Source organism: Chrysemys picta, chromosome 4 (genome assembly GCF_011386835.1).
Source record: "Chrysemys picta bellii isolate R12L10 chromosome 4, ASM1138683v2, whole genome shotgun sequence".
In the NCBI taxonomy this organism is placed as follows: domain Eukaryota; kingdom Metazoa; phylum Chordata; order Testudines; family Emydidae; genus Chrysemys; species Chrysemys picta.
In genome coordinates, this window is record NC_088794.1 from 140,363,612 (window position 1) to 140,386,699 (window position 23,088).

The 23,088-nt window shown below is 44.2% G+C and overlaps 1 protein-coding gene and 1 pseudogene across 17 annotated transcripts in view; one reads left to right on the forward strand and one right to left on the reverse strand.

The window, feature by feature from the left end:
- The window catches only part of SYNE2 (spectrin repeat containing nuclear envelope protein 2), a 284,849-nt gene extending 262,019 nt beyond the window's left edge, over positions 1 to 22,830 (reverse strand). For 16 of the 17 annotated variants that reach the window (XM_065593775.1, XM_065593774.1, XM_042841305.2 and 13 more), the window contains exon 1: positions 3,757 to 3,980. The gene's annotated coding sequence lies outside the window, so the exon portion shown is untranslated. Of the gene's footprint in view, positions 1 to 3,756; positions 3,981 to 22,733 lie in introns of those variants that run through there. The other variant, XM_065593763.1, reaches the window with a different exon arrangement.
- On the forward strand, positions 403 to 755 carry LOC112059508 (histone H4-like; annotated as a pseudogene).
- Positions 22,831 to 23,088: the final 258 nt, after the last annotated feature.

Below are 23,088 nucleotides of genomic sequence, written 5' to 3' on the forward strand. Positions count from 1 at the left end.
TGTGCTGTATTTTAAACAATTATAGTCCATTTTTTAAAGTATTTAGGCATTGGGCTTGGGCTCCAAAGAGTGAGATCCACAAAGGGATTTAGGTGTTACAATGCTGAGCATCATAGTGTCTAACTTTTAGACACCTAGAAAATCACAGGAATGACACACCAATCCACAAAGCCTGAGTTAGGTGCCTGGGCTGCTATACAAAGAGGAGAGCTAGGCACCTAAGACTACAATCCACAAAAGCCAGCATGCTAGGCAGCTCCCTGCCTAAGCTAGCCAATGGGAGATGCTGACAACAGGGATGTGTGCTAAGCTCTGCCCCTCTCACTGGGGTAGGGACCTAAGTCTTGTTGAAGGAATGAGTTAGGTGCCTGCTTTGCTCCGTGTTAGCTGCCTGTTTGTACGATGTCTGGTCACGGCAAGGGCGGAAAGGGGCTGGGCAAGGGAGGTGCTAAGAGGCATCGCAAGATCTTGCGAGACAACATCCAGGGCATTACGAAGCCAGCGATCCGCCGCTTGGCTCGCCACGGCGGAGTGAAGTGCATCTCGGGGCTGATCTATGAAGAGACCCGTGGGTGCTGAAGATTTTCCTGGAGAACGTGATCCGTGATGCAGTGACCTACACCAAGCACGCTAAGCGCAAGACAGTGACAGCCATGGATGTGGTGTACGCCCTGAAACGCCAGGGACGCACCCTGTACGGCTTCGGGGGTGAGTCGGCCTTTACCCCCAAAAATCTCCACACAAAACAGGGGTAGATGTGATTCCCACCTTCAACTTTTAGTCCAGTGGTTAGAGAACTCAGCTAGGATGTGAGAGAGTCAAGTTCAATTCCCTCCTCTCTAACAGAGCGGGAGACAGGATTTAAACAGCAGTTTCCCACCTTTCAGGAGTGCTCTAAACACTGTGCTATGGGATATACTCATGTGGGGAACCCTCACTCTCTCCTGTTCAAGCTAATCCATTGTGAATAAATAATGAAAGAGTTATCTGAAGGAGGGGGACTGGATCCAGAGTCTCCCACCTACTAGGCAGGTGTCCTAACACTGGACTGAATCATTCTGTCACCTGCTTCTCCTGCCTTGAGGCAGTATTGCAGGGTTGTCAGGAGTGGGCTCTGCCCAGCAGGGGGCTGGTACTTACAGGGTGCACCCTTCTACTCCCTGAGGGCCTGCTGCTGCAGCGGTTGGGTGGTCTTGGCTGGCAGGACTCAGCTCCCTGCCCCCATCTCGCTCTGCCATGGCACAGAGGAAGTGAACAGGGCTGCGCTGAATTCTGGCAGAAACTGTGCAAAGGGGAAGCAAAGTCCAGGAAAAGCCAAAATCTGGGTGGAAATCAGTAAAACTCATTATTGGCTTTTTCAAAACCTGGACATTTTTTTTAGAGACAATGGATAAACACCAAAAATGAAGGGCATTCTCTAAAGACGATTACGGAAGTGGTTGAAACTGATGAGTTTGCTAACCAGATGCAAGGGGCTCTGTGCATCCACATTTCCTGTTCCTGGTTTTCTGATTTTAACCAAAATCAGTAGGGTTTTGCTCATTGATATCTAGAAAATTCCCTGAATTTTTACAATTGATCAGTTGAGGCATTTCAAAAGTTTTCACATTACAGACAGAGAATGCCATTGAGTTGAGTGTAAGGCCTCATAAGTTTAACCAATAATCATAATACCTGGCTGGGTGAAGCAAGGTCTTACACTCAACTCAATGGCAGTCTCTGTTTGGCTTATAAGGAGCCCTAGTGTTGGAGGAAAGGGAGGGGACACGGGGGGGGGGGGGGGAGAGAGAATGAGGGCAATGGAATAGGGGGAGGACATGGGGGGCACACAGAGCCTCTGCCATGTGGGCAGAAGGAGGAAGGGGGGGGCACAGAGCCCCTGCTGTGTGGTGGGGAATGGGGAGTACACAAAGCCCCTGCCATGAGGGTAGGGAGAATGGAGGACAATGATATGGGGGGAGGAGGAGACACAGAGCCCCTGGCATAGGCGAAAGGGTATCTGAAGGGGCACACAGAGCCCCTAACATGTAGTGGAGGGAGAATAGGGGACAGAGTCCTTGGCATGGGGGGAAGAAGGTAATATGGGGTACATAAAGCCGTGGCATGTGAGGAGGAATAGAGGACCCTAGTATTCTGGAGAGAGGAATAGGGGGGCACAGAGCCCTTGGCACACATAGGACTTGGGGGAGTCATAGACAGTCCCTGAAATAGAGAGGGGTGGGAGAGTGGCCCACAGGGAGCTTGTGGGGTGGAATGGAGGGATGCAAGGAGCCCCAATGTGTGCAATGAGCTCGGCCTACAGAAGCTACTAGGGTGACCAGATGTCCTGATTTTATAGAGACAGTCCCGATTTTGGGGTCTTTTTCTTATATAGGCTCCTATTGCTCCCGACCCCCTGTCCTGATTTTTCACACTTGCTGTCTGGTCACCCTAGAAGCTACAGAGTGTGCAACCCTCTGCTATGTAGCATTTTGTCCATCACAATATGACTGTATGAGCACACACTGGTAATAAAGTTAATAATACGACTAACTCCTGTAGTCCTTATTCAGCCAAGACGCTCATGGAATTTTGCCTTAATAAGGATTCAGGCTCAGAATCCAAGTCCATAACCGACTACGTAACAATAATCTTAAAAGATAACATATGTTACGTAAGCAAGAGAGCGTCAAGTCAGGAAGAAATACCGTTCCTTTGGTTTGTGGACTCTCTCTTCCAGGTATAAGTTTACATGTCCTCCAGCATCACGGTGTCTCCAAAAACACATTACTCGGGCTAATACTCAAGAAACTAATATTTCAAAGCTAGAAAACATGGATTTTAAAAGGTTTGGCTCAATGACAGATAAGGCGATTTCACACAAAAAAATGGCCTATGCTTCTTGAACCATCTTATTAGAGGTTTTGTGCCTTAAATCTCGCTAGTTTTTCCCTACTTCTCCCAGTGCCTGCAATTTGATTTATCTTGCAAAGATTGTGTAAATGGTTATGCCTGTGCACACCTGGTAGTTTTTTTTTTCTGACCAGAAAATGAAATAAAGGGTAAATAGAAGCCATTTGAAATATATGTTAAAAATACCAACACCTGCGTGGAACTGCATTGCTTGATTAAATAAGGCGCCTGTTTTTTTCCTTAAAAGCGCCTGCTTACAAGTCGCAGGGGGCCAGGGAAGGTGAAGCTGACATTTAAGGAACAAAGGCAGCTTCAGCCAACAAAGGCTGCCAGGTACGGTAACCAAAGCCCAGACAATGAACGCGGAGAGGGGCTGAGCACGAACAGTTCTGCTCTCCAGCGTCCCACCCAGCGAAGGGCGCAGGGTCAGGGGCCGGCCTGGCAGGCGGCCCCTGGGGCTGGGGAAGGAAGGGGTCGGTGCGGTGCTGTCGGCAGGGGCAAGCGCTTGGTACTTTCCAGGCGTCTTGTCACCCACACAAAGGGCTTCTCTCGGCAGCGCTCGGCTCCCTTCCCGCCCGGGCGTGCGGCTCGCTCTCTGACATCCCCGCCAGCGCGGAGCCTGCCTCCCCCAGCCGGGGCGGCAGCGCCGGTAGGTGCCCCGGGCGGCGGCGGCAGCAGCGCCTGCCCGCAGCGGCCACACGCCGGCCAGTCAACCCCGCAGCGCCGCCAACTTTCCTGCGCGCTCCCCCAGCAGACGCTCCGCGGGCGGCGGGCTGAGCCCCCAGCACCGCCCTACCGCGCTGCCCCTGCTGCCCGGCCGGACGCGGACACCCGCGGCTCCAGGGGGCGCTGGGAGATACTCACTGTCCACGCAGTCCGGGGGCTGCAGGGGGCACCCGCCTGCGCTGGGGGATGGGGAGCGGGGACCCTGGCGTTGCCTCGGGAGGGGACTGGGCGCGGTGGCGCAGCCCCTTGCTCCGCTCCTCGGCTGCAAACCACGCCCCGAGCCGGTGCAAGCCCGGACTCTCCCGCCGCCACTCGCGGCCCCTAGTGCAGGAAGTCGGAGCGCCCTTGGGCCGCACGCCCCCGAGCGCCGAGCCCGCCCAGCGCCCACCTTCCAAACAAGCAGCACGTGGCTGGGCCCGGAGCCCGGCTCCCCCCGCCCGGCACCTGCCTGACGGCCACAGGCCAGGCCGGGCCAGGCAGCTCCTAATCACGGGAGGAGGAAAAGAGGGACCCTGGGGAAATGCGGCCCCTGCGACACCTGGGTTTATCTAGGGCATCTGGTAGCTAGAGCAGGCAATGGTAACCTGGGCTGGGTCCTATTCTCACCCTGCTACTGAGGAGCTCTGTGGCCTTGGGCAAATCGCTCCCACTAGTAGTAGGAGTTTTCTCACTTATAACCCATTCAGCCTGCTACATCCCTTCGCTGCACTGGGGCCTATGGAGTAGTGAGAGCAGGGAGCTGGGGCCGACATGGGAGTTCTCCTCCCCTCTGCCATTCCCTGGTTATGTGGCAGTGGGGAAGGGACAATCTTTGCAATTCATTTTACCCATCCCTAAAAATGGGAGGGTTGATGCCTACCTTCAGGAGTCCTGTAACACTGAATTACACTGAGTTAAACTTCTGATCCTTGGATGAAAGGAGCTATGGAAGTGCTAAATATTTTTAAACCTCACAGTATCTGTCAAAAATGTACCAATTTCCCACTCTAGCCCTGCAAAAAGCTCTTCCAATTCAGCTGGGTTGTGCTCACTAGCAGTGTGGCCATCAAGTTACTCAATACAGCATATACCACCCTGAAGAGTAGTTGTTAATCTGATTTAATTTGGGGGGAGCAGAGCATGGCATGAACAACAAATAATGTATCTAAACAATATTAACTCAATTTGCACATAAGCTAACTGTCTAAGAAATGCATAAAATAGTAGTCAATAGTTTTAGATATACATCTTACAAAGTAGTACAGTAAAAGGATATCATCAGAGTGGGAGATGGTTTTAACAGTCAGTGCTAATGACCAGACAGGTTAAAGTATATGCATCCGAAGAAGTGGGCTGTAGTCCACGAAAGCTTATGCTCTAATAAATTTGTTAGTCTCTAAGGTGCCACAAGTACTCCTGTTCTTAGTGCTAATAGTGATCACTTGGCTATGTGGATTTAAAAAAATTCCCCAAAGCCAGTTCCTATCTATGCTGATACAGTAGGTTTCTCCTTCATTTATTCTGCTAGGTGGGCATTTGGTGTTAAGGATCAAAGGCCCAATCCTGGTTCCTTCAGAGTAACTGGTAAAAACAAATCAATCCCTGATTGATTTAAATAAATGGAAGTAGGGCAAGGCCCCATATTTGAAGCCATTTCTCAAGGCCAAATCTAGCAGCCTTCTTATTACCACTTCAAAAATTATTTTTCCTCCCTGGGTATCCTGCTGTTAATAGATTTATCTCGTTAGACTGACCTCACACTTCGGAAGGCAACCCCTGTCCTTTCATGTATTTATACCTGCTCCTGTATTTTCCACTCCATGCATATGATGAAGTGGGTTTCTCTAAGGTGCCACAAGGACTCCTTGTTTTTGCTGATACAGACTAACACGGCTACCACTCTGAAACTTACTCAGGGTAACCGTCATAGGTTTCAATCGTTTGTCTGAGTAAGTACTGCTACATTTGGCCTCTTATTTTATTTTTCTTGTATTTTAAGACGGAAGTGAATTCCACACCTTTTTGAGTGCCACTTTAGCTAAAGAATGTTCCAGCTTGTGGGAGTGCCAGGTACAGCCAGTTGTAACTTGACAGCCCTGCCTTGGTAAACACCTAATATAATTCACTCTGCTCTTGTAACGTTCTCTATCTATGGATAATTATTTATTTATTATTTGTACAGTGGCATTGCTGTGCTTGACCCTTTTGAGGCAGGGATGAAGACCAGGTCCCTGCCCCAAAGAGCTTTACAGTCTAAATTGATCACTCACTACATCCAGATCTCTTGAATAGGAAGATTAATATAGTGTTTGCCCAAACAAATCCTTTGTTAAAAGCTGGGTGAAATCTAATTATGGGTTGAATTAAAACACCATTGAGATTGATAGGTATGAACTCACCCTTCAGTTAACATAACAGTAAACCTAAACCCCCACCTAAGACAAAGTGTGCATGCATCTGCCTGGGAGATTTTGGCTGAGTATTGTTTTGGGTTGGTGTGTGGGTGAGGGAACAGAAATCACACAAACTGCGAAGAGACTGGGAGAAGCAAGAAAGCCAAGCAGGAGCCTGCAAACAATGGAAATTAGAAGCCAATACCTTTGGGGATCTGGGCTGGTATGACCCTGGAAAAAGCCAGAGAGCTTTTGGGTCTAGTATTGGCTAAAGAGGCTTGGGGCTGTAAGTTAAACTGCAGCCCCTTATGTTCTTGGTTCCTTCTGCATGCAAAGAGATACAGGACTGTATATACGTTCCTTGCAAATACACACGATTACATCAAAGAAAATAATTGCAACTTCAAACTGGAACATCTATAGGCCTGAACTTTGACTAGCCACTTAGGTGTTGCCCCTTTTTAACCCTAAAGAAGGGGTAGTCAATAGGTGGACTGTGGCCCAAATCCTGACCACCAGATGCTTTTGAAGGGACCCTGAAATTTTTTTATTTACATATTTAGTAGCACCATTATTGTTGTTGGCTTTTTTTATTATTATTTTCTCTGGAGTTTGGCCCTTGACTATACCGTGACCAAGAAATTTGGACCTTGACAAAAAATAATCGATTACCCCTGCTTTAGAGCAATCTTGAGGTGGTGGTGTGTGTCTCACATACACGTATGAATTCTTCAACTAGCTGCTTTTACTCATATTCTAGGAATCAAAATGGCATCTCCAAATATATCAAAATGATCATTTAGCTAATTAGTAATTTTTTTTCTTAAAGCATTTAGGTCACTGTCTTTGCAATAAACATAGTACTGTCCCGAACATGTTATACCAAGCTTGATCTTTCTTGTGTGGAGGGTACCAAACTGCATTCTAGCCATGCTAAGGAAAAACATCTATCCCAGAGTTAAACCTTGCTCTCAACTTGGCTATAACATGATTTGGACTGCTTTAAACCAGCAGTACCAAAATGTGTTTTATGGCCTTGTCTAAACTTGTAAATGTTCTATCCATAACTCATCAGTGCAGCTCCTTCACTGGTAGCAGTAGTGGGAGCGGTAGTGTACACAGAGCTCAAACATTTTTACCACTTTGATGTCCAGCCCTTAGAGCCACCAGCTTCTTGTCTACACTAGAACTCCCACTGTTGATACCAAAATAGCAATCCACTGACTCTATGGGCCCCAATTACCCATCTAAAATATAATTCTTTCAGGCACTCTCTTACTTGCTTTGGGTCTGATCCAACTTACCCTGAAGTCAATGGGACTTTTTCCATTGACTTCTATGGGAGTGGGATCAGGTCTTTCATTATTATAAATTATACAGTGCCATAAGTATACACGGCACTTCGTAAAGCGCAAAGACACGTCCCTGCCCAGGATGTTTACAATCTAAATTAGTTAATGCACTTAATAAGTTTGTACAGTACTTTGAAGATATAAAATGCTTTAAATGCTAGGTATTAGACACAATGCAAACAATTAAAGATGAGACATGATGGTGAAACAAATAATCAGCTTTGTATCCACAACTGTGGCCACCAGCTGAATCCTAGGTATTTAATATGTCATGGGCCTTCGCTTGATAGGCAGGTATCTTTCTTTCCTTATGCAGCTCTTGAGCTACAAGTACTATACTATACTAGCTAGGAGTATTTAAGATCCCTGTAGTCATGGGAAGTGCCACTTTGACAGCTGCATAGCTACTGCCAAATAGGCTAACAACAAGCCATTCTCATAGGGCAATCTTCTGCAGTCTACCAAAAGGCGAACTCTAGCTGTAAGTGGCAAATTCTACTCAGTACACAGCCCAATCGTGTCCAAGATGTGTGCTGGGGGGTTTCACAGGGGATGGGGAAAGAATCTTCACACATGGACCCCAGGCTGTAAACCAGCAATGGTGCAACTCTATGACTGCTTCTGTATCCCAGGGCCCACCTACAGGTCCTGCACAGCAGAACAGCATAAGTTTCACTAGACACACACCCTTCGATGCCTGTGGAATTTGCGATGGTGAGATTAGACCCAGGGTAGCGTGGAATTGCCCCAGTCTACTCTCAAGGCTATTGACAGCAATGTAAATCTCCTATGAGTGGTGGAGGACTTCAGTGCTGTCCTTTAATCTCAGTGGTTGGGTCTGTTCTCTAATGCAGGGGTTCTCAACCTTTTTCTTAAGCCCCTCCCCCAACATGCTAACAACTCCATGGCGCACCTGTGCCACAACTGGTTTTCTGCATATAAAAGCCGGCGTTAGGAGGTAGCAAGCAGGGCAGTTGCCTGGGGCCCCCGTGAAGCTAAATTCAGCTTCAGCCTCAGGTGGCGGGTGCTCAGGACTCCAGACTTCCACCCTATGTGGTGGGGCTTTGGCTTTCTGCCCTGGGCCCCAGTGAGTCTAACACTGGCCCTGCTTGGCAGATCCCCTGAAACCTGTTTGCAGTCCCCTAGGGGGCTCTGGACCCTTAGTTCTCTGTGCAGGAGGAAGGGTGTGGGAGAGAGGAGGAACAGGTGAGATTATCCACCTTTGGGCTTCTCTACCCATTCTCTGGGTGTGCAGGAGCACACAGGGAATGAGGAGAATTAGAGATGATTGGGGGGGGGAGGGAGAGGGGGGGAATTAAATGCACTAACATTTTTAAATAAAAAGTCTCTTCCACCCCTCCCCCCCCCCAAAAAAAATGTGTGGGCTTTTCCAACCAGCTATGCCCTCCTCTGAAATGCTGTCTTCTGACCTTTAGAATGAGCAGCAACTGATCCACATGACATCCCTCACCCCTTTCACTACCTCCCAACTCAGCACAGAGCAAGGGAGAGGCAGAAAAAAAGATATGCAGACTGAGCTCCCTGAGTCTAGACTATGCTCTGGGCACTGAGGTAAAGGTGGGAACTTGGGGAAGTGTTTGGGAAAGAAACCAAGAGGGCAGAAAACAGGGCTGCCCGGGGGGGGGAGTGGGGCAATTTGCCCCGGGCCCCACAGGGGCCCCCACGAGAATATAGTATTCTATAGTATTGCAACTTTTTTTATGGAAGGGGCCCCTGAAATTGCTTTGCCCCAGACCCGCTGAATCCTCTGGGTGGCCCTGGCAGAAAATCAGGAAGTGCTGGGAAGAGAAGAAGATGGCTCTGCCCCTGAATTCTTCTCTTCCTCTTGTGTTTAAACAGTAGTTGTCTCCTGGAGTTAACCAAACCTTGAATAATGGAGGCATTGATGGTCCACCCTTCCCCTATACCTCCTGTATTCCAGCTGTGACACCCCAGACAATCATCTTCTCCATTCAGCAAGTCACCTCCAATCATATATTTAGACTCAATGAACACTGGTTTTAAACAAAACAAAAAATGAGGGGTCAGATACTGTACAAAAGTGATGCTGCCCCCTTCCTCTCAAAGAAAGGCTGTGTTAAAACAGCGGATTATGTGGTAATTTCTTAAATTTTGGGAGCCTCAACTGGAAAGGAAATTGCAACGTTCATTAATGTATGACGAAAGGATTTGTATTAATCCCTCTGCAGATAACAGCCCCTTTCAAAATGATTTGCATTTAGTTGTGAAATAGAATCCTATAAAACAGGTCTTAGCATCAAAAGCCAATTCAAACAGTAGTCATGATCCTGCAGGCTGGTCTACATTTGTTCCAATGCACATTCCCGTTCCCCAAAGACTTCAGTATAAGGGAGAGTATAAATGTCTGTCTGTGTGGATTAGTTTGCAGGATTGGGTCCTAAATCACTACAACAGTCAATGGAGTCAACAGTTCTCCATATATCTAGAGGTAACCGTTCTTTTTGTTCTCAGCTCTGGATGCAGGGGAAAGCATGGTTCTGAAATTCTGGAATGCTATATCCTTAAAGGAAAATGGAAATGTTCTATGAAATCTAACTCTCCCGAGTCATACATGACAAATTGCTGTTATTAGGAGACATTAAAAGAACTTTAGGTCAATGTAAATAAAGTCCATTCCCCTTTTACTCATTTCTGAGGCCAGTCCCTAACTTAGTGCAATCTCCCTTATCCAGAAGATTTTCTGTCGATAGATCTTGCACAACAGCCCACAATATTACAGCATAAAAGACAGCAGGTTTGGGGACTTATTCCAGAAGCACTCTTTTAGGTCTCAATCCAATGCTCACTGAGGCTAATGGGAGTCTTTCCACTGACTTCAGTGGGCTTTGCTGTAGGCCTTTATGCAGCAATAATGGACAGACTGTTTACCAAAGTGAGGGAGCCCAAATGAAGAGGAAAGAGAATTTTAATCCATATAGGTGTGTACATAATTTGCAGATTTTTTTTTCTTCAACCATGCATATGAGAGAGCTTGAAGGTAATCATTTTAACAACAGTCCCTTGTCCCACCACGTTTAGTCGAAGCATTTGTATGATTTTTAATAGGGTCTTCAGAATATAAGACATTGATCCAGCAAAACATTTTGCACATGTGTACCTTTAAACACCCGAGTAGTTCCATTGAAGTGAATGGAACTAATCACATGCTTACACACATGCTATGCTTTGCTGTATCAGGGTGTAACTGCAGAATTATCATGCACTGCTCCAGAGGAAAAATAAGTAAATGCCTTCATCTCTGACAGATATTCCAAAGCTTTGACTGAACAGGTTCATAAGTAGTAGCTCCAAACTCCCTAAAGTTTTTATCTTTAGCTTCAATTCCTCCTCTCCCTGTCAAATTGAAGTGTATTGTATTCTACAGGGTCTGATTTGTGGTTAATCTCATTAATGCTAACATATTATAGTTCAAGGCTAGGGAAAAAGGCCTAGATCCACAAAGCTCCTAACTTCCCACTGACACTGCGCCATCTACACAGGGAGTTAGGTCAGTATAACTACATCGCTCAGAAGTGTAGCTTACCACACCCCTGAGCAATGTAATTATACCAATATAGATCTGTAGTGTAGACCAGACCTAAGTCCCCATTGGAAATGGGACTTAACCATTTTAGGGCAGGTCTGCATTACAGAATTACTTCACCATAACTTTGTCGCTCAGAGGTGTGAAATATCCACACCCCTGAGAGACCGTTATACTGACCTAAGCGCTGGTGTAAACAGAACTATGTCAGTGGGAGAGCTACTCCCGCTGACATAGCTACCGCCTCTCGTGGAGGTGGATTAACTACGCTGAGGGGAGAGCTCTCTCCCGTTGGCATAGAGTGTCTTCATCAAAACATTACAGCGGCGCAGCTGCACTGGTGAAGCTGTGCCAATGAAGCATTTTAAGACCTGCCCTGAGTCTCTTAGGCCTGGCGATGTTGAACGGAACACACCTAAATACCTTTTAAAAACATGGGTCCTTGTGCCTGACTCTACCCTCATTTACATCATCATCTCCATTGAAATTAATGGAGTCACACAAATGTAAACCTGGTGTCAGAAGAGAATCAGGCCCCTTATCTTTATATTGTCTGTAACGTGCCTAGCACAATGTTGGTTCTATACAACGGTAAATAGCAGAGACCAAGAAATAAAGCTGGTATTGCCTCTGCTTCCTCAACTTTTTTAAGCTGTACAAATGACAAATCCAGAAACTTTACCAGAAAGTACTAAGTAGATTAAAAAATGAATTGTATATATGCATATAGAGACTCCAGTCGTCCATCTTGTTAGATGTGAGTTGAAGTATATTCATTTTCTTCTGCAAAGTAAGATTAGTAACTTGTCATAGCTTCAGTTTTGGAACTTTATCCACAAAGGGATTCAAACTTAGGCAAAAGGGATATACACGGTAGTACAGAATCTAGGCTTGTTGCTCCTTTTTTACAAAGAAAAGTTTGGCATTAGTGAACAGTAAACTGAGATGTAAGTTGACCTAGGTGTGACGTTGTACTCCATATGCTTTATGAAAATATGCTTATAAGTGCGAATATGATGTAACCAGAATATGCTTTATGCAAAAGGTCTCGTGTAAGGTATCATTACAAAACTTATAATCTACTGGGTGTGTTCATCCTACTTGTTTGCATGTATTATTTCTAGATCTAGAGTTAGGAGAAGAAGATATAAACTTGTATTACTGATGTAAACATATTAAGTGGAAGCCATTAAGGGTGCTTCAGAATTAATGAACTGTAAATAGCTCGGTTTACTTGCAAACCTTCCTGTGTACATGTGGGCCAGCCCAAGAAGAATGGAGGTGGGGGTCTCACAGGACATGTGACCATGTCACCTGATGAAATCCATCTTAAATCTGGTACTTTTCCATTTAGAAGGAGGGGTGGGGACCAGAGAGACAAAAGATTCCCGCCTTGTGCCTATAAAACAGGGTGGAGGAGGACAAAGAGGCTAGTCATGAGAAAACTCTTAGTTACCACCTGAGATGGCTGCTGGAACTAACAAGGACTGTACCAGGGGAAAGGATTGGGCCCAGACTAGGAAAGAGTCTAGTCTGTGAAAGAAGCTTATTGGAACATCTGAGGGTGAGATATTACTTGTAATCATTTTTTTAATGTATTAGGCTTAGACTTGCATGTTTTTGCTTTATTTTGCTTGGTGACTGACTTTGTTCTATCTGTTATTACTTGAAACCACTTAAATCCTACTTTTATACTTTTATTAATAAACCCAGAGTAAGTGATTAATACCTGGGGGAGCAAGCAGCTGTGCATATCTCTATCAGTGTTATAGAGGGCGGACAATTTATGAGTTTACCTTGTATAATTTATGCAGAGTAAAAAGGATTTATTTGGGGTTTGGATCCCATTGGGAACTGGATGTCTGGGTGCAGGAGTCAGGTAACCTGCAGAGCTGTTTTCACTTAGTCTGCAGCTTTGGGGGCATGGCCTGGACACTGGGTCCATGTTGCAGCAGGCTAGCATGTCTGGCTCAACAAGGCAAGGTTCTGGAGTCCCAAGCTGGCAGGGAAAATGGGCTCAGAGGTAATCTAAGCATATCAGGTGACAGTCCCAAGGGAGTCTCTGTGACCGAACCCGTCACACTAGGAATAAAAATTTGCATGAATAAACATTCAGTGTTTACAGTTCATTAATTATTTTTCAGATGTTTATTTGTTTATTTGGAGTTTTCAAAGCTGACCAAGGGAATTATGTACCCAATTCCCATGAAATTTCAATGGGATTTGGACAACTGACTCCTTTAGGCTTCTTTGAAAATCTCACCCCAAAGCTCCATATTACATACATATCACTTCTTTTGTACTTGGATTATAATCTTTTTGGGGCAGGGACTGTCTTTTTGTTCTGTTTGTAGAGTTCCTAGCACAATGGGTTCCTGCTATATGATTGGAGTCCCTAAGTGCTAGCACAATATAAATAAATACTGCTGCTACTACTTTATTATTATAATGATTAATTATTATTATTAACACAGAGCCTCAAAGAAGAATCAGTGGGGAAAATAGCCGAACTAAGCATATGTTTCCATTAGAAATGTAGGATTATGAGGATTTACATAAAAATTTGAAAAGAAGATATTTAAAATGTGCTTCTGGGCAGTCAGGTATAATTAACATTTCACTAGAATTCTAATTTTCTAATTAATCATACTGGGGCCCCCTCCCTGAATTTTCATTGTCCTTATTTATGCAAAATTGTCACTGTCTTTTAATGTAACAATTTCAGGACTAGTCTGTCCTCCTATATAAGTAATCACAATAATTTTCATAAATAAAGTGAAGTTGGGGAATGTAATGTTATTTGTTTGGGAAAATGATGTGATATCTGATTGTCAAACTGAGATGTATTAAATTATATAATATCAGTAATATGAAAAGACATGACTATGGTGGACATTCAAATATGCTTGACTTCTTTGCTTCATTCTTCAGGCCTTTACATTCAAAATTTCTTGTAGGCAAGAAAAGTAAGATTGGCACTCAGAAGACAGCCTGCTGGGACCTCTTGTTCTGGCATTTAGGCTGTTGTTTGTATTGGCATCATGGATATATTTAGAAAATAGTCATCTGTTATATTTTGCATAGGAACAGCTCTGATATTTTAAGAAACATCTGATGTTCTGCATCATACGGTCTCATATTTACTCATTCAAATTCTCATCATATTACATGGCTTCCTATTTCAATAGCTATTTAGGGCCAGATTCTGCCACCCTTAATCACGTTGGGGCAGATTCTCTGTTGGCGTTGATTTCAATGGTATATGGTCATTTATACCGGCTGAGGATCTGCCTCGTGGACCAGTATGTAACTCTGTGAACGACTCAGTTGATTTCAGTGGAACTTTCTGCAGAGTACGGTACTGTTAAATATGAGTGAGGCTAACAGAATCTGTTCCTGAAGAATATAGTGCTGTACTTTAGGGAATATTGTACTCTGTATAGGTTCTTCTATGGCACTTATCACCATAGTATTTGCACCTTCCACTAGTTCATTAAGTGATGTGACTAATGCGTCACGCGTTTGTTTTCTCATCCTCTCCTCAGCAGGAGAAGCATGTGCAATGGAGTGTTTTGTTTTGGAATTTTTTTTAACTAGTATTATACACATGCACACACACAGGTTGCTATGTTTATATTAGAGAAGGCAAGGTCATGGAAATGCAGCTTGCACTTACAGCAGAAGGTGGTGAAGTTTGTGACAGTCCTTAGTTCCTGGGGGAGTTCATGCCACAGTCTTGGGGGCTGGGCCCCAAGAAAACTTTGTCCTGCACTGCTGAGTTTTACCCACAGAAAGTTTCATTACTACCATGGACTGAAATACAATACTTTGACTTTGATATATTTGCATTACCACATACTAGTTCACTACATAATTTGGCACTGTGCTTCTGTATTTACTCAGGTGCAGTCCGGAAATGAAATCAGAATGCTGTAACAGGTCAGAGTTAAGATGTGTAAGAAAGCTGCGGGAAGCCTATACATATTACATCCAGCTTCTACCAGTGCTATTAGTCCTTCATTTTCATGAGAATTAAGAAGATCCCTTACAGTTGTGACTTAAAGCAAACACTGAACCCAGATCTACAGAAGCACACTGCACTTTGCCATTGACCCCTATAAAAAGGAATTTTTATTTAGCTTAGACTGTTTATTTGGCTTTAGACAGACTTTTTTGGGGTTCTTTTAGGCTCTCTGAAGGATGATGCAGCATTTGGATATCAAAGAGAATCTTAAGGGCTGTGTGGATGCACAAAAGCACTACAAATCCTTGTGAAATTGAGGATTGGAAGTGGGAAAACATTGGGCGCAAATGTAATGTTAAAAGTATTTTCCAGAGGGTACTGGTGGGAGGAGGTTCTCACACGCTTACTACTTCAAGGCCTATCTAATAATTGGATCGTAGCTTCATTTTTCTCAAGCTCTGCAAATGCTGTAAGCAATATTGACATCTAGTGGGAAAATGTATTATTCAAGCTCTTCAGGGCGTTTATAAAACTTACAAGTTTCCCAAATCAACTCTGGGCATTTCCTGGCAGTGAATAAGCTCCTGGGAGGAGTTATGCCTAGTAGGAAATGCCATGTGACAACATTGTACCTGTTATTGTAAAGGGAACATAGTAAAGAGCACTCTGAGAACATTTTGTCTCTTTGTGAATTTGTGTGCAACACGGATTAGCATGAGTTTCTTTGCATAGTAAGCCAGGCACTTCTAAAGTATTTACATCTGGTGTATTGACCGGTCAGATTACTGGAACAGTTCCATGGGTGGTGGTTGTATTTTAGACACAGGAGTCCAACTTCACGGTTGCAATATTCAAATTGAAATGCTAAACCTACAAAAGACAAGAAGATTGTCATTTGGCTTCACTCTGTGCATTGATAGCTATGTACTATGATGGTTCTTTTATTATGTTATAGTATGTCACATTTCCTAATGTGACATACTATATGAAACATCCTCAGTAATTGTATCTGAAAAAGCTTTATTTTTAGTCTTGAAATTTAATAGTTTTGTAATGATTTGTTTCAAATGGAAACATTTACCAATCATTTACCTAGGAGTAATGTAGATGAAAGTTGACTGCATCAGATACTTTAATTTGCTTAATTTCTATTCTGCCTAATTAAAGACTTCTTTTTTAAAATCTATCCAAGTCGATTCCTTTTAAGAGTTTACAAAACCTAACCTACTGGCATCTGTTCAGTTTTTAACAAAGCACTAATTTACCCCCATTTATCACTTTTCTTTTTACAGAGATGAAAACAGAGATTGTTGCATTATATTGATTCATTGGATAACAGAATCCGTTACTTTCAAGTCCAAGCTTATGAATGTATCCTTTTGAATTTACTAATTCAATATCAAATGATTGTTCAGGACTAACAACCTTGCAAGATATGATAAATATAACTCACACACATACACCCCTCATGTTTTCTAGGCTGGCAGGGACTGACTGTTCCGACTAGGTAACACAGCCTTTCCCTGTGTGAAGGAGTCTTGTATTTCGCAATGTTCTTTTCAGCTGATGAAGCAAAAGTGTGGACTCTGAAAAGATTCCTAGCCAACCCTCCTCAGTTGAAAAGGCAGGGACTGTATTGCTGGGAATGAATGTGATCAACATATAGAGGGAAAGGGGAGAAAGGAAGAGGATCCACAGAAATGCATAAAGCAAAACAGTGAGCAGGTAGTTCTCATAAAGATTTCCACCGGGATGTCTTCTTTCAGGAGCAAATTATTTGGTTATATTCATCAGCAGTTCCCCGACTGTCACAGGTTCTTGCACTGGGTACAGGAGTGATATAGTGATTTTGCTAATTATATTTTTCGTCTTATTTTCGCCTTCCTATATTTGTAGACTGATATAGCTATATCTAGACAAATAACTTGAAACACACTGCAGAAAAGCAAGGGTCAGGTGGTAGAAAAGGACAAGGAAAGACCTCTCTCAGGAACTAGTGCTATTTCTTTGTTGTGCAGTACAGAGGCAGCGCTAATAAGGGGGCAAACCTGAATGGTGCTGAAAGTAATGCATACCACTCAGGTGGGGTATGTCTGCAGGGTGGCATTTTCATGCCTTATGTGCTCCTTTAGCTCCTTGCATATCAGGTTGTCATGGATCCTCAGGATCGGTGCTATGGCCCCAGCTTTGGAACGGTCTTTAGGAGGAATCCGTACAGTGTGCCAGACCCCAAAGGGTCTTGCTCTTCCTCCAGGGTAAGCCATGTGGACCTCTGGGCTTGCAGGCGTCCTGCTAACAATGCAGCATATTGGGGAAACTGAGGCACACATCAGCCTCACATAAATATTACAAAAAATTCCCACTTTGTCACACAGCTGTATCTCGCTGAAATGACATTCACTGAACTGCCTCCCTTAGGAAGGGATGCTTTGCAATACAAATCAGCTAGTGAAATGAATAATGGGAACTCAGAAGAGTGTGCCAACTGACTATAGGCAGTGAAGGTGATCCCAGCTGTGACACAGAACAATGGAAGATCTCTGACATTCCAGACACACTCGGTCTGCTCATCCATTCATTCCCTGCTTTCAAATAAGCTTCAGTGGGCATGCTGGGACTTGTCTTACTGTTAATGTACAGCAACAAATCTATTTATAATGATATTGTACTCTTATTCACATGGGGGGGAAAATGCTGTAAGATGCTGCCACATAATTTTTGTGTGTGCAGACCGTGTCTTCATGTTCAGGGCAGCCTGCAGGCAGATAACCCAGAGAAATACTGATTGTAAAAGTCTTTCTCTAATCTAGTCTCTCTCCCCTTTTCCAGTAATTTCATGGCTCAATTGACAAACTCAGGCACTACCCTTGCTTCCCACATACTGTGACCTGCAAACACAGCTAACAGAATGCATTACTGAGATTAAAAAAAATCTCCAATTCCATATTCTGGGGTCATATTACAGTTACTTACCAACACTATATTGTCCATGCCTGCTTAGTGTGGCTTTCAAGCACAGATCACAATGAATTAAATCTAATATACAGCAAAATCTAAACTATTAATTTGAGTGCCAGTAGTGTGCTCACTGCTATACAGAGCATCACTGTACAGAACAGGGAGGGAGACCTGATGCTTGCCTGGAGGAGCTTCCAACATATAGGCCAGATTACTCATGCCACCTTTACTCATGGTTTGTAGTAATTTACTATGAGGCAGACTTATACCCTTATGTTGGCTTAGTAGCATGTTACTCCATAAGTAGACGCATTGATTTTAGACAACTTGCTTTTGACTTTTTAAAAACATGTACTATAGCCCAACCAGAAATTATGGGCCCGATGCAATGATTACGGGGTGAAATTATATGGCCTGTGTTTAGGGTTGCCAATTTTGGTTGGACATATTCCTGGAAGTTTCATCACATGACCATCTTTAACTAAAGATTAATCTTTAATTCCTGGAGACTCCAGGACAATCCTGGAGACTTGGCAACCCTACGCAGGAAATCAACTTAGATTACCATAATGGTCCCATGTGGCCTTCACATCTATTACTTCAAGATGAGTATTTGTGGAATAAGGTACTACTCAGCATGAGTAAGTATATCAGAATCTTGCCCGGTATTAAACAATGAAAAGCAGACCAAATGCACAGGGTGACCAAAGAATGGATTTAACAGAGTATCTGTGACGGGTTGGATCACAGAAACCCCCTTGGGAGCCGCCATCCGATGTGCAAAGACTACCCCTGCTTCTGCTTTCCCTGCCAGCTCAGGACTCCAGCACCCTGTCTTGCTGAGCCAGACACTCCTGTCTGGCTCCAGACACAGACCCAGGGTCTGAATCACTTGTCCCAAAGCTGCAAGTTTATCTGAAAACAGCTCGCAGTAGTGTGCTTGTCTTTAGCACTCAGATGCCCAACTCCCAATGGGGTCTAAACCCAGATAAATCCGTTTTACCCTGTATAAAGCTTATGCAGGGCAAACTCATAAATTGTTCGCCCTCTATAACACTGATAGAGAGATATGCACAGTTGTTTGCTCCCCCAGGTATTAATACATACTCTGAGTGAATTACTAAATAAAAAGTGATTTTATTAAATACAGACAGTAGGATTTAAGTGGTTCAAAGTAGTAACAGACAGAGCAAAGTAAGTCACCAAGCAAAATAAAATAAAATGCGCAAATCTATGCCTAATCAAACTAATTACAGTTAATCTCACCCTCAGAGATGTTTCAGTAAGTTTTTCTCAGACTGGACACCTTCCAGGCCTGGGCACAATTCTTTCCCCTGGTACAGCTCTTGTTGCAGCTCAGGTGGTAGCTAGGGGATTCTTCATGATGGCTTCTCTCCCCCTCTCTGTTCTCTTCCCCCCCCTTTATATATCTTTTGCATAAGGCGGGAACTCTTTGTCTCTCTGGGTTTCCACCCCCCTCACTGGAAAAGCACCAGGTTAAAGATGGATTCCAGTTCAGGTGACATGATCACATGTCACTGCAAGACTTCATTACTCACTTGCCAGCACACACATATACAGGAAGACTCTCAGGTAAATACAGCCATCTGCAGACAATGGGAGTCATCAAGATTCCAAACCATCATTAATGGTCCACACTTTACACAATTACAATAGGCCCTCAGAGTTACATTTTATATTTCTAGTTTTAGATACAAGAGTGGTACATTTATACAAATCAGATGATCACACTCAGTAGATTATAAGCTTTGTAATGATACCTTACAAGAGACCTTTTGCATGAGGCATATCCCAGTTACTTACATTCACTTATTACCGTATTTTCTCTAAAACTATCTCAGTTACATTATATTGACTTATTATCAAGTTTTTATAAAACCATATAGACTGCACAACGTCACAGTATCATAGGGTTTTCTGTCTTAAATAAATAGGCATATGGCAAATCTTAGCTGGGTGAATAAAAGGGAATATTTGTGGAGAAAGTATGTTATAAGGAGGAATCTGAAAGAGGAGGATGCTTAGTGCACCATGGGAGGGGGACATTTCAGGCATAGAGGGCTTCCTTAGACTTGTGCTGACCAAGGTTGGGCATTTTATAAGAATATTTTCTTGTGAGATTTCCAGTATGTCAGTTTACAGTCAGAGGAAAAGAAGGAATGCAAAGCCATGTGAAGTCATCTGAGCATTGCAAAGGCTTTGTATTCACATCTGGAACGGGCTGAAGGATCAGGGGGCTGTTCTTATTTTTCTAAACTATTTTACCCATCCCTTCTGTACATCAAAGAGCTTTGACAGATGTCTAAATGAATGCTTCCCTGACAGCTAGCTGGGAGGGGAAGAGTCTGTGTTTATGTAAATACAGTTTGCTCCTGCTCTGTTTACATATCATCATTTACAGCTGTGTCAGAGGATCAACTTTGGCTGGTGTTGAGTACAAATGACCTTAGTACTGAATGCAGGGGTAGTGAAATATGGTTACCAATGTTGTAATTATTGTAGCAATACAGGAAAACAGGACTGTGCTTAACCTGTCCCAAATGAAGGGGAGCACCCTCAGTTGAAAGAATGTCATTAAGCAGGGGCTTGAATGTCCGAGCCCTGTGAAAGGGAAGGGAGGGACAGGGACTAGGACTCGGACTCAACTCAAATCCTGGTCAGGAGGGCACTCACTCACCCACCCACCTGTTTTCTAAGTGTTCAAAGAATAGAGCTAAATAATCTTCATTAGGAACCTCTTTTGTTATTTTAATTGCTTAATCAGAGCTGAAACCAGTTGTGGTAGGACTGTATTTCTGCCCTGCCTGCTAAGAGCTAAAAACACAGAGACTGATGTGCATAAGTCACAGCAGAGGCAGAAGGTGAGGAGTGGCCAGCAGGGCAGTGGCGGGGAGGCACAGCGAGAGCAGTGAGCAGCCAGTGGAGCGAGTAAGATGCCTCTTTACCCCCCCCCCCACCCAGGTGGGAGGTGAACTCTGAAGATGCACCTCTGAACTCTGGGTCTGCACTGACCAAGGACAGCAACTGTGAGTGGGGTGCAGAGAAGGGTCGGGCACGTGAAAAGGACTTTTGGTTGCTGGACCTAAGAACCTGAGAGGAAAAGGGCACTGCCCAACTTACTTGGGGGTGGGTCTTTTACTCATGGTTTATGTTTATGAATCCTGTTTGTGGTGTTTTCCCAAATTAACTCCGAGTTACTTCCCTCCTTTTTATTAAAAGTTTTGTTTTCTACACTCGGACTCTGTGCTTGGGAGTGGGGAAGTATTGGGAAGTGGGATTTAGACTGACTGGGGCCCAGGGCAGAAAGCCAAACATTGGTCCTACTTGTGGACCTCCTGAAACCTGTTTGGCCCTCAAGGGGGCCCCGGACCCCTGGTTGAGAACAGCTGATATAGTACACCTCCTCCTCCCCCCTAGCATGCCTCAGCTTCCCAAGAAGCATAATTAACCTCTAGGGCTCATGATAAAATGTTCAAAAACACATAACTGACTTAGGAGCCTAAGTCCTATTTTTAAAAGTGATGTAGGCAGTGGTGTAGTTGCGTTGGTCCCAGGATATAGCACAGACTAGGTGGGTGAGATAGTATCTTTTATTGGACAACTTCAGTTGGTGGAAGGTACATGCTTTCGAGCTTCAGAGCTCTCCACAGGTGCATGAGAGCAGGTAAAAGGCAGGTCACTCTCATCTGCCAGGTACCTATACAGGATGGCACTCAGTCTGTGCCCAACAGGAGGATGCAAAGAAAGCGGCGGGTCCCCTGCTCCCCCTCTATGGCACATTGAGGCCAGCACATAAATGGGGTGATGGCTAGGGAGAGTCATGGCAATGGGGTGAGGGTGGGCATTGCTGGAGTTACAAAAGTGCCTACAGCCCTGTTTATGGATCAGAGCAGAAGAGGTACCAGTCCAAGCGGGCTGGCTTGTCCAGTGCCTCCAGGGTCCCAGGACACTGGGAAGGGAAGCAATAAACTCACCTGGGAGAAGCAGAGCACTCAGGGATGCAACTCAGCATGGAGCTGGCTCCAGTTTCTAGCTGCCCAAAGGAGAAACCAGGCCACAGTGACCTGCCTCCCCAGCCCCACCCAATGACTGTGACTCTCTTCCCCAGGCATCACCCTTTTTATGTGCTGCTCTGCCCCAGCATTTTAAGCGTAAACAAACCCTTAGGCTCTTAAGTCTTTTAGGCACTTCTGAAACTGTCACTCCTACATGCTACAACTCTAGCACTGTACCATCCCTCCATGAGCCTCAAAACCTGCAATTCTGAAATGCCCATTCTAACAAAACAACTAAAAATCAGACACTTGCACTTTCAACTGAATTATCCTGGCGCATCCCTGTCATGACTTATGCACAGGGATGGAGTAAAGCTGCAAGTTGTGAGGAACTGTTGCCATTTCTAAACTGCACCGTCACTGTTCTGAACATTAGCTTAAGAGGAAACAAAATAACAGATCAGTGGTTTACAACTTATTTTCATTTGTAGGCCCCTACAAAATTTCAAACAGAGGTGTGGACCCCTTTGGAAATTCAGTCTGTAGTCTGACATCCTACCATAGAAGTCTTAGACTGAAAACTGTCTGAACAGAATTCAACTATAAATGTTGCACATGCTCGGCATGGCATTTGATGCTGCATGAGAAATGGTGCTAAACTGTGGCCTTCTATAGTAACGACAACATTTCCCGGTTTTGACCTCTAGGTGGGGGTATTCACGTACTTTTGATTGATCAGAGAAATGGAATGCCTGTTCTGGGATCTGAAACTATTTTCATAGTTACCTTTTGCAGACCCCTTAAACATAGTCTGCAGACCCTCAGGGGTCTGTGGAGCACAGGTTGAAAACCACTGTAATAGACAATAGAAGAAATTCATGAACTCACTGTTTCCAATAAAGAATGGCCTCTTTTTTCCGCTCCTTTTCTGAAGGCATTTGCATTAAGACATTTCTTTGTTTAACCATTTTTACTCTTATCTCAGAGCACATAGACTGGGGAAAGGGCTCCACACAATCCTGTGCACAACCTTCAACTGCTGCACAATTCTGGAATCTTCTTCCCAAGTCCCTATGACATCTGTGCCTGACTTCACACAGCCCATTCTGAGCTTCTCCTAGTAGACAATGGTGATTGTGTATCTGCCTTCTTAGGTGTTTGTAAAGCACCTATTACCATGGTAGCTAAGTGCTGCACAACAATGAAAGATAGCAATGAGCCCAAAGGACAACAGTCTCACAGC